Here is a 13106-nt window from a genome sequence, read left to right on the forward strand (position 1 = left end):
TTCTTTTTTATTAATCTGTTCTTTTTTTTTTTTCCCCCAGTATATAAAATTGGTTTAGTCACTCTGTTATTCCAGCAATTTGACTGCTTCACATAGTTTGAGACTCTTATTGACAGATATTCCTTTTGTAAATACCCAAATTCCTCCTTTTTTAGTATGTTTAGTAGCAATGGCATCTTATTCATTCTCATTTCAGTAACTAAATCTGCTCTTTTCGTTTTTTAGTTTACCTAATATTCTTTTTACTATCTTTGTTTCATGTTCAATTTTCTGTATTCTTTTTCTATTAACTTAAAACCATACTAATATTTGTTCATTTCCTCTTTCTTCTTTCTGTGAAATTAGATTTTTTTCCCAGCTTTTAAAGAAGGCATTACCTTCTCCCCAGAATTGAAGAGCTTTCTTTTTATGTAACCTTAAATATATGTGGGTTCTTCTTCTGCTGTATCTGATGACTTTCTACATTGGGTTTTCATTTTAAATCACCTTAGAATATGTTCCCATTTCCCGTGTGAGTTATTCTTCGCCTCATCGAGCCCTTCAGAATGTGTTGTTTAATTTTCCATGCATTCAGTTCAGTCGCTCAGTCATGTCCGACTCTTTGTGACCCCATGGATTGCAGCACACCAGGCCTCCCTGTCCATCAAAAACTCCCAGAGTTCACTCAGACTCACATCCATTGAGTCAGTGATGCCATCCAGCCATCTCATCCTCTGTCGTCCCCTTTTCTTTGTGCCCCCAATTTATCTCAGCTTCAGTAGTTTCCAGAGTCAACTCTCGAATGAGATGGCCAAATTACTGGAGTTTCAGCTTTAGCATCATTCCTTCCAAAGAAAACCAAGGTCTGATCTCCTTTAAAATGGACTGATTGGACTCCTTGCAGTCTATGGGACTCTCAGGAGTCTTCTCCAATGCCACAGTTCAAAAGTGTCAATTCTTTGGCGCTAAGCTTTCTTCACAGCACAGCTCTCACATCCATACATAACTACTGGAAAAACCACAGTTTTGACTAGACGGTCCTTTGTTGGCAAAGTAATGTTTCTGCTTTTGAATATGCTATCGAGGATGGCCATAACTTTCCTTCCAAGGAGTAAGCGTCTTTTAATTTCATGGCTGCAATCACCATCTGTGGTGATTTTGCAGCACCCTCCCCCCCCCCCGCCCCAAATGAAGTATGACTCTGTTTCCACTGTTTTCCCATCTATTTCCCATGAAGTGATGAAAACCGATGCCATGATCTTAGTTTTCTGAATGTTGGCCTTTAAGTCAACTTTTTGAGGTATGACCTAAATCCAATCCTTTATGATTATATAGTAGAAGTGAGAAATAAATTTAAGGGACTAGATCGGATAGAGTGCATGATGAACTATGGACAGAGGTTTGTGACATTGTACAGGAGACAGGTATCACGACTATCCTCATGGAAAAGAAATGCAAAACAGCACAATAGGTGTCTGTGGAGGCCTTAAAAATAGCTGTGAAAAGAAGAGAAGTGAAAAAGAAAGGAGAAAAGGAGTGATATAAGCATCTGAATGCAGTGTTCTCAAGAGTAGCAAGGAGAGATAAGAAAGCCTTCCTCAGCGATCAATGCAAAGAAATAGAGGAAAGCAAAAGAATGGGAAAGACCATCCCCTCAAGAAAATTAGCGATACTGAAGGAACATTTCATGCAAAGATGGGTTCTATAGAGGACAGAAATTTTACGGACCTAAAAGACTCAGAAAATATTAAGACAAGTGGCAGGAATACAGACTAGAACTGTACAAAATAGATCTTCAAGACCCAGATATTCATGATGGTGTGATCGCTCACCTAGAGCCAGACATCCTGGAATGTCAAGTCAAATGGGCCATAGAAAGAATCACTCCGAATAAAGCTAGTGGAGGTTATGGAATTCTAGCTGAGCTATTACACATCCTGAAAGATGATGCTGTGAAAGTGCTGAACTCAATATGCCAGCAAATTGGAAAACATAGCAGTGGCCATGGGACTGAAAAAGATCGGTTTTCATTCCAACCCCAAAGAAACACAGTGCCCAATAATGCTCAGATTACCACACAATTACACTCATCTCACGTTCTAGTGAAGTAATGCTCAAAGTTCTCCAAGCCAGGTTTCATTAATACATGAACCGTGAACTTCCAGATGTTCAAACTAGTTTTAGAAAATGCAGAGGAACCAGAGATCCAAAAGCCAACAATCTTGGATCATTGAAAAAGCAAGAAGGTTCCAGAAAATTAAAAACAAACAAACCAAAAAACACCTATTTCTGCTTTATTGACTATGCCAAAGCTTGGATTGTGTGGATCACTATAAACTGTGGAAGATTCTGAAAGAGATGGAAATACCAGACCACCTGGCCTGCCTCTGGAGAAACCTATATGCAAGTCAGGAAGCAACAATTAGAAATGGACATGGAACAACAGGTGGGTTCCAAATAGAAAGAGGAGGACGTCAAGGTTGTATATTGCCACCCTGCTTATTTGACATGAATGCAGAGTACATCATGAGAAACTCTAGGCTGGAAGAAGCAGAAGCTGGAATCCAGATTGCCAGGAGAAATGTCAATAACCTCAGATATGCAGATAACACCACACTTATGGCAGAAAATGAAGAGGAAGTGTCAAGCCTCTTGATGAAAGTGAAACAGGAAAGTGAAAAACTGGGCTTAAAGCACAACATTCTGCAACGAAGATCATGGCATCTGGTCCCATCACATCATGGGAAATAGATGGGGAAACAGTGGAAACTATGTCAGGCTTTATTTTTGGAGCTCCAGAATCACTGCAGATGGTGATTGTAGCCATGAAATTAAAAGACATTTACTCCTTGGAGGGAAAGTTATGTCCAACTTAGATCTCATTTTAAAAAGCAGAGACATTACTTTGCCAATGAAAGTCCATCTAGTCAAGGCTATGTTTTTTCCAGTGGTCATATATTGATATGAGAGTTGGACTGTGAAGAAAGCTGAGTACCAAAAAATTGATGCTTTTGAACTGTGGTGTTGGAGGAGACTCTTGAGAGTCCCTTGGACTGCAAGCAGATCCCACCAGTCCATCCTTAAGGAGACCAGTCTTGGGTGTTCTTTGGAAAGACTGATGCTAAAGCTGAAATTCCAGTATTTTGGCCACCTCACGTGTAGAGTTGACACATAAAAATCTCTGATGATGGGAGGGATTTGGATCAGGAGGAGAAGGGAACGACAGAGGATGAGATGGCTGGATGGCATCATCGTCTCGATGAACTTATGTTTGCCTGAACTCCAGGAGTTAGTAATGGACAGGGAGGCCTGGTGTGGTGTGATTCATGGGGTGACAAAGATTCGGACACGGGCCTGTGACTGAAATGAAATGAGTAAATTAACTGTTTTGTTGTTGTTGTTGTTGTTGTTGAACATGTCATTGGTAATATATGAAAGGAACAAGTGTAATACATACATACATACCCGTTCAAGTGATATTTCATGTGTTACGTCACTACATTCCTGTCTGACACTCTGTATCACACAGACTGTCACCATAATGTATCCTCAATGCATGGGATTCTCAAGGTGAAAAAGTAGGAATGGGTTGCCATCCTTAGTTCCAGGAGATCTTCCCAACTCAGATCGAACCTGCCTGTCTTATGACCTCTATGTTAGAAGACAGGTTCCTTAGTACTAATACTACCTGGGCAACCATTAGCTTATATATGGCTACACATATACATGCATATGTATATGTTGAAAGTTTGGGTATATAATTTTGCTGTCTACAGGTAGCAGTATATATTTTGCAGGAGGTATATAACTGCAGGTATGTCCTTTTGCAGGATCTAATGGTTTGCTAAAAGTGGTTTCACTTACATTCATGTCAGAGAATTATATAATTTCCCTTGTGACTTACCCTTTGAAATATTGGTTCTTTAAAAATATCTTGTATAATTTTTCATACACTGACAAATTTGCAAACACATATCCCATTTTTCAATTTTAGCTTCACATCTTGGTTTTCAGAGAATATACTTGGTATTATGTAAAATACTAAGACTTGTTTTATGCCTTAATGTGAAGCATATTTTTGAGAATATTCCAAAGAAAGTTCAGGTACAATTGAAAATATCACACACACACACACACACACACACACACACACACACACACACAGTATGTGTTTATATGCCTATTTGAACATATTAGTGTAGGTACATAATTTTAAATATATATATATATTTTTACCCTTCTTTGATCTTGAAGTGTTTTGGGTCATGTTCCTCAGATTTATAGTTTGCTTTCAGTCTCCTGTCTTTTTGGGATTTATACTAAACCTGTATTAGGTATTTTCACATTACTTTAGGTCCTCTGACTCTGATGCTGGGAGGGATTGGAGGCAGGAGGAGAATGGGGTGACAGATGATAAGATGGCTGGATGGCATCACTGACTCGATGAACGTGAGAGATGGTGATGGACAGAGAGGCCTGGCGTGCTGCGATTCATGGGGTCGCAAAGAGTTGGACATGACTGAGCGACTGAATTGAACTGAATTGAACTGATGTCCTATTCAGGCAGAAGCCCACAGTCAACTTCTTTGAGAGTGTAAGAATCTTTCTAGAGACAGTATCTTTCTGAGGTTGTAGAGAATAGAGCACACTGTGAACCAAGAAATTTGCCAGCCATATCAGTAAACAAATGATGCTGCAGGCATCAAGTCATAAGCCCTTGAATCTATCCATAAACGTAAAACCTGGGGGAACTCTTGATGAAATCAGTTTGCCCACTATCAAGTCCTTAGTTACTGCACTTGAAGCTAGTGTGGCCTGAAGAACTGACTTGAGACAGAAAGAATAGATACTAGCCCTAGTTAAGGTGATTGTCAAAGGAATTATTTCAAGGAGCCCAGATTCTTGCATCTACCATAGGTAGAAAATATTTAAATCCATTCACTTGAGGTGTCCAGTTTTTCTTTCGTTAACCATAATATTCAGACATTCTCCATACCTGATCATTGTACCAAAATTTCTGTAAAACTTGGATCCTCCTATCCTTCGTTAGAGCAGTCTTTTTGCGATACTTGAGAAGTCGCTTCTCATGATTAAATCCTTCTTAGAATGAAAGGCTTGATGAAGAAAACATAATTCTCCACTTTTGAACTATGCATTTTTCCCATTAGGTAGCACACATTCTAGAACTGCAATATAAGGGATTCTTGTGCAGCACCTCACTGTTAACCTATGTTTACTAATTCCTACTTCCCAAAGTTTTGAAAGTCAAAGGTCAGCTATTACTTGGGGCTGGTGCACTGGAATGACCCAGAGGGATGGTATGAGGAGGGAGGTGGGAGGAGGGTTCAGGATGGGGAATACATGTATACCTGTGGCGGATTCATTTTGATATATGGCAAAGCCAATACAATATTGTAAACTTAAAAAATAAAATTAAATTTAAAAAATAAAATTAAACTTGAGGGGATTCATGGTTTCATAAACCGGTGACATCAGTTTATGAAAATATATAACCATATATGTTTACTTTACTTTTAGAAAGCCGTTCTTTACTTTTAGAAACAATGGAAAATTAGGGAAGTGAAGGGACACAAGTATAGAGTCTGAATTTATTCTGCCCAACATAGCTCTGCATTTAAGTTTGTCTTTTTTTTTTTTTTTTTTTTTTTGCTTTTTCTTTGCCTATACATACTAAAGCCATCCTGGGTACACATTTTAATTGACATGCAGTGATGCTTTACTTGTCACTAGCACAAATTAGACAAAGACTGATTTTCTTTCCTTACAATGTTGTGTTGGTGTCTGCTGCCCAGCAAAACAAATCAGTTATTAGTAAATACAGGTGAGCCTCCCTTTTGAGCAGTCCTCCAATCTCCCACTTGGGCCTCCTCTCCTACTCCAAAACCAATTCCACTAGAGCACTGCATAGCAATAGCTATCTACTACATACTTGGTATGTCCTTCCTGCACTGTGTCCACAAGTCTGTTTTCCATGACTGCATCTCTTCCTACACTCCAAATGGTTTACTCAGCATCTGTTTTCTGGATTCCACTTAAATGCATTAATATGCACACACATATATTTATTACTTCTTTATTTGGTTGCCACAAACCTCAATCGCTCTGTGTGGAATTCAATTCCATGACCAGGGATCAAACCTGGGACCCCTGCATAGGGATCATGGTGTCTTAGCCACTGGACCAACAGGGCATTCCCCTGTTGTTGTTTTTTTTTAAATGATGGCCATTTGTAATGGTGTGAGGTGATACGTTGTTGTACTTTTGATCTGTGTGCCTTTGTTAAGTTGAGGTCGTTTTTTCTATGTTCAGTTTTTGAAGAGCTTCTATCACAAGCACTTGTTGAATTATTTCAAAAACTTTCACCAGCTATTGAGGTAATCATATGGTTTTAAACCTTGACTATACATTGATATGCAACTATTGAAGAATGTTTCCATATCTTGAATAAACCCCACACTTAATTATGGTGTCCAATCCTTTTACGGTATTGGTGGAATTTTTTGCTCATATTTTGGTAAGGATGTTTGCCTCTGTTCATCTATGAGATATTAGTCTCTAACTTTCTTTTTCTGTGTTATTTCGGAGTTGGTATCAGGGTGATGGTGAACTTGTAAGATGACTTCTGGGTTTTCCGTCCACTCTAGAGTTTTGGAAGCGTTTCAGAAGTGCATGTGCCAGCAGTTCTCTGACTGATTCATAAAATTTCCCTGTGAAGCTTTCTGGAGTTTAAGTTTGCCAACTGGAAATTTTTTCATCACAGTTTCAATCTTAGTGCTTGTAATTGCTCTGTTCATATTTTCTGTTTTGTTTTGTTTTTTTCAGCTAAAAAAAATTTAGCTGAATTTCTTAGTATTTGTCCATGGCTCAAATTCTAAATTTTATTGACTTATAGTTGTTTGCTGTAGTCCCTTATGACTCTTTGTTATTTCTGTTATATCAGTCATAATGTCATCCTTTGTCATGTCAAATTGATGGATTTGTTGTCCTCTTTGTCTTGATAAGTCTGTATCATGATTTGTCTATTTTACTTCTCCTCTCCAAGAGACGCTTTTTAGTGATACTGATTTTGGCTATTTTTTTTATCATTTCTTTTTTTTTTTAATTTCTGTTTGATTTTTATCATTTTTTCCCCTTCTATTCACTTTGGGGAATTTTGCCTGATTTTTCTTCTTTCTCTAAATGCTTTAGATTGTAGGTTATGTTGATTACTTGAGATGTGTAGAATTTATCAACTTCACTCTTTTACTGCTTTAGCATGCTCCATAACTTTTGGATAATCATGTTTTTAATATTATTTTCTTCTAAGATTTTTCTTTCATTTTCTCTCACATTTCATGAGTGATCTCTTGGCCATGTACAGTTGTATTTATTCATCTACATGGATTCATGTTTCTCACAGTCCTCACCTGCAAATTCTGCTATGTAAATCATAACGTTGTGGTTAAAAAAAAAAGATTAATACCATTACCACTATCTCAAATTTATCAAGGCTTGATTTGAGATCCATTTTGTGATATATCTTGAAGATATTTTATTTTCACTTTAGAAAAAGTGTGTATTCTGCTCTGCTTCAGTGAAATGTACTATACGTATCAATTAACTTTGTCTGGTCTCGTGTGCCTTTGAACACTTGTGTTTCATTTTAAACTTTATTTCTAAATTGGAGGATAGTTTCTTTCCAGTGTTGTGTTGGCTTCTGCTGTACAACAGTGTGTATTAGCATATAGGAGGCCAAAGTCTTTTTTTGTGTGTGTGTTGTTGATTGTCTGTTACTTATTCATTTTTCTAGTCCCTATAGAAATGTTTATCGTCTTTTCCCCATTCCATTTCTAGAATGTTTTATCACCTTTACTACCACAACATCCAAGTTATTTTCAAGGAGCTTGCCTACTTTTTCTTTCATTATGTTTTGAGTTTTTACCACATTCCTTTGCCTACAACATATTTCTCTGGCTTCACATTTCCCTACTGCGTTCCTCATCATTTCTTCCCAAACTTCTGCGTAATAGTTATTGCTCCTCGTCTCCACTCCAAGTTGATAAAATTAGTTGAGTGTCTAGTGTGGGCTTTGCAGTTGGAGAGACTGACAACTATGTTCTTGAATCTGCAGTTGAGTCTTCCGTCTCTAATGGTGATACCATATCTGTTCATGTCATTTGTAGATGTCTATAGAATTAGTCTGACATTAGGCAGTCTATTTGCTGAAGATTGGTTGCGTTTTTCTGTCTTGCTTGTTGTGTAGTGTGAGGCATCAGCCCTGGGTTGTGTAGGCAGTTGGGTGCAGTACATCTGAGATTAAGAAAGAGGCCTTCAACGAGACTGTCACCAGTTAATAATCAGTGTAGACAGGAATTCTCTAGTGTCCCATGATCCTGGTCTCAGTGTGAAAGGTTGTAATGGAATGCAAAGAGCTGGGATTCTTGGCCTCCAGAGGAGAGGAATTCAATCTGGGGCCAGAGATAAGGCTGGATCACTCAGAGCTTTGTATAATAAAATTTTATTAAAATATCAATGAGATAGAGAAAACTTCTCATATAGGCATCAGAATGGGGCAGAAAGAGTACCCTCCTGCTAGTCTTCAGCTGGATATTATATAGTCACTAGTAGTCTGTTAATGAAAGAAAGGAATGTTTTAAAACTCAGAGTGGTACCAGGCCCCCTCACACATAAGATGCATTTTGGGATAATCTTGGCGTCAGATGATTCATCCCGGGCCATAAAATGATTGTCTTGAAGAAGGATAGATTACCATACAAATGATTCATTTACATAGATTAGGGAAATACTATCTGAGTATGACATACTGGTTTGTCAAGTAGGTTCTGAGCCATTAGGAGGAACTGACTTAAGAACAGAGTTTGGGGTAAAAGCATAGTACATTAGCATAGTTTAAGACAAACATTTCCATAAGAAAAATGCATTGGTTATCTCAAGGTTTGAGAATAGTTAACTTCAGATGAAACCAGGTGTCATTCTGGCAATATAACATTTTAAGAGAAACCTCCTTTTAAATTTGTATAAAGACAGAAAAAAAAAATATTGCTAGTTTGTTTCCTCCTGCTACTTAAGAGAGATAAAAATGTCTGATACTTTCAGGCCAAATCCTTCATTTGGAGACCCCAGCCTTCCTGCCTGTTACCCTCTCAGATGATGACAGCAGAAAATATCAGGCCCAACTTATGCCCAGAGAACTACAATACCATAGTGATAGATTGAGGAGATTAAAAAAGTAACATAGATAAATGGTAAATAAATAAGTAAAAGGTGCCACAAGCAATAAACACTACAGAGAAGACAACAGATTCATAATGAGAGCCAATCAAGTAAATCTCAAGGCAAAAAACACCACCAGAGTAGAGTGCCAACTGAAAAATAAAGAAAGCAAATCTGACAAGAAGAGCAGGACAGCCCCCACAGAATAACAGAAAACCACAGTTAATATAGAAATGCATACCCATGTTAAAGAATGAAGTGATGCAACAGCAACTAAAGGCACAGAAAATAGGAAACCAAAGTAAAAGTAGAAATAGCTATACAAAAAATAAAAATATAGTTGAAATAATCTTCAAGATCAAATCAATGTGTAGTAACAAAGAAGCATACAACTGAGAAAAATAGTGCACAAACAACACAACAATTCAATGCATCAAAAGAATAATACATATTTCCTTGTGTCTCATCTGTGAGTGTCCTAGTGCTCAACATGGGCCAGAGGACAATTACACCTCTTTGGGAAGTTCTCCAAAGATGGAGAGAACTGGATTCTGGATGTCTCTAAGGGCACCTCAGACTCAAAACTGCTATAATTCCTGTGCGTTCTTATAGCTGCCTGAGCCTGGGCATTTTTTTTTTTTTTTGACCTCTTCTCAGCTTTGGATGTAATCCGTAGACACAGGGTCTGCATCATTAATCCTGTGTATTTAATCTGCAGCATGCACAACTGGATGGAAGATTCATAATCCTCTTTCTTAATGGCTCTGTCCCTGGGCCTCAGGTGTAAATTTCATCCTTGCTCACATGTGGTCACCAAATGTGTCTGACTTGAGACACTTGTGGTGCACTGGGGTCTGCCATGATGAGCACAGAAGGTTAAGGTACAGCTGCTTGGAATTCTGGAAACATGGTGGTGCTAGTTATGAATAGGAGCCAGCAGCCATAGGCAGAAGAGGTTTTGCCTGAATGGGATCCTTTTCTAGCCTGTGTTTGCAGGAGCATGAGTGGTACTTCTGCTGGTCTTTCTCTATTGCCTTATAGTAGGTGTTAACAGGTGGGAAGGTGAGGCACTACCAAGGTATCTCTGCCTCCTGAGTGTGACACAGTACAGTTGCTTTGGCAGTTTGGGAATTCTCAAAAGGTATTCCCTGCTACACAATGACTCGTACCTGCTCCATCAGGCCACTTCCACATAGTCAACAGCAGTCCTCTCCCAGGATCCCTCTAAATCCCTTCTTAATTCCTTTTCACTCAGGTATGTCTGGAACCCACATGGGACACTCTGGTGAGCAGGGCATTCTGCTATTTGATGCTGTGGGAGAACTATTGCCCTTGCAGAAGTATTATTTGTGATCCATTTATTGAGAGAGTTGCATTTCACATCTGCCTACATTTCTGCCTTCTTGGAACTTCTCAGTTTTTCCTGGAAAGCTCAATTATTATTTTTTCCTTGACAGAAAAACATGAAACATTAGTTGCCATGAATCAATCTGTTTGATGGGACATTGCTTACGTACACACGTAACTGGTACTACTTTGACTTTCAATATGCAATCAAGCATATTGTGTTGTCTTTTTTTCTTTCCCCCTTGGAAATTTCTCTTAATGAGGAATTGTCATCAGCATGAAGAAATGCAGAACTTTCCACATAAAATATAATAGCAAAATTGGGCTCAAAAAGGCAGCACTTGAATATCTCTAGCTATTTTTTGAACGTTCCTGACATTTTCCCAGCGTACAAATGTCTAACTTCAGATCTCAAAGCGCAATTCCATTCAGTAGATATCAAAGGTGAGACTTCCATGGGCATAATTTAATTATTGTATAATAAGACGGCAAGTTCATAGGAAATTACCAGTTGGTACTTGACTACTTGAAAAAAGAGAGAAAACGACAGCAATGACCAAAAAATAAAATTGAAAAAAAAAAAAACAAAACAAAACAGGAATGTGTAGTTAGTTATTTAATTATAAGAGGTACACATGAATTGATGTTTGTATCACAGAATAAGCAAGGAGATAGCATACAATCATCTATATCTGCTTAACTGTCTCTGCTAATGACTTGGACACTGTGGATCACACACAAACCAAAAAAAAAGAAATAAAGAAAGAAAGAAACATAATTTTGTAAAATTCTTAGAGATAAGAATACAAGAATACCTTATATGTCTCCTGGGAATCGTGTATGCTAGTAAAGGTGCAGCAGTTAGAATTGGACAGGGGACAATGAACTAATTCAAAATTGGGAAAGGAACAAGTCAAAGCTATATATTGTTGTCCTGATTATTTAACTTCTGTGCAGAGAACACCATGAAAAAATAAAAATCTAGATGAATCTCAAGTTAGAAACCGAATTTATGTGGGAGATATGAATAACCTTAGTTATCCCAGTGACAACACCAAAATGACAGAAGAAATATAATAATTAAGGTGCCTCTTGATGAAAGTATTATCTGTTTCAAATATAGACATCTGAAATGAGATAGTCCTACATAAAAGATGAAATTCTCAGTTTCACATATGAAAACCTAGATAAAGATTTCAGGGTGTGAAACATGAAATTCTCCATTATTCACATATACAAATCTGGAGAAAGATTTTCCAACATAAAGTACGAATTCTCTGTACATCATACATGAATGTACGGACACGAAATATTCTGCAGAAAATGTGGAATTTTTTTACATTAGAGTTATGAAAATATGGATGCAGATTCTTTGACAGGAAATACAAAAATGTCTGTTTCACATATCCACACATGGTCACATGAAACATGAATTTTTTCATATTTGTCATTTGAAAATATTTGTGAGGTCTTTCCTTCATGAAATATTGAATACTGTCTATTTCACATTTGAAAAACCTGTGTTAATTTTCCTACAAGAAATATAGAATTTTCCCACAGATTTTCATGCTTGGGCTCTGAAATTCTCTATCTTTTCATCAAGAATGTTTGGAAGGTATTCTGATATGAGATTCGGAATTCTGTGTATTTCCCATTTGACAATCTGGGGAGAAATGTTCTCATATGAAATATAAATTCTCAATTGTTCACATGTGAAACATTTTCCAGATTTGTACACATGAAAGAGAATTTCCCGTCATTCAGAAATTAAGATCTGAGCTAAACCGCAAACATCAAACAGCTATATTTCATGTATATCCTGAATACCATATAGAGTTTTCTGTATTTCTTTGATAAAAATCTGGGTGAAGATTTCCCTATAAGAAATAGGGAATAATATATTTTACACATGTAAAATCAAAACCCTTATGATTAGACAGTGGAATTGATAAATAGATGCAGGGGATTCTATCTGACAGATGAGTGCCTGAAGACCTATGGATGGAGGTTAGTGATATCGTATAGGAAAAAGTGATCAAGACCATCCACATGAAAAAGAAATGAAAAATGGTAAAGTTACGAGGCCTCACAAAGAGCTGAGAAGAGGAGCGAAGCTAAACAAAAAGGGGAAAAAGAAAACAATAACCCTGTATCAGATCAGATCAGATCAGTCACTCAGTCGTGTCCGACTCTTTGTGACCCCATGAATTGTAGCATGGCAGGCCTCTCTGTCCACCACCAATTCCCGGAGTTCACTGAGAGGAGACAGCAAAAGAGACACAGATGTATATAACTGTCTTTTGGACTCTGTGGGAGAGGGAGAGGGTGGGATGATTTGGGAGAATGGCATTGAAACATGTATAATATCATATATGAAATGAGTCACCAGTCCAGGTTCCATGCACAATACTGGATGCTTGGGGCTGGTGCACTGGGATGACCCAGAGGGATGGTATGGGGATGGAGGAGGGAGGAGGTTTCAGGATGGGGAACACATGTATACCTGTGGAAGATTCATTTTGATATATGGCAAAACTAATATGATA

This window comes from Bos taurus, chromosome Y, assembly GCF_002263795.3.
Source record: "Bos taurus isolate L1 Dominette 01449 registration number 42190680 breed Hereford chromosome Y, ARS-UCD2.0, whole genome shotgun sequence".
NCBI classification, from domain to species: Eukaryota; Metazoa; Chordata; class Mammalia; order Artiodactyla; family Bovidae; genus Bos; species Bos taurus.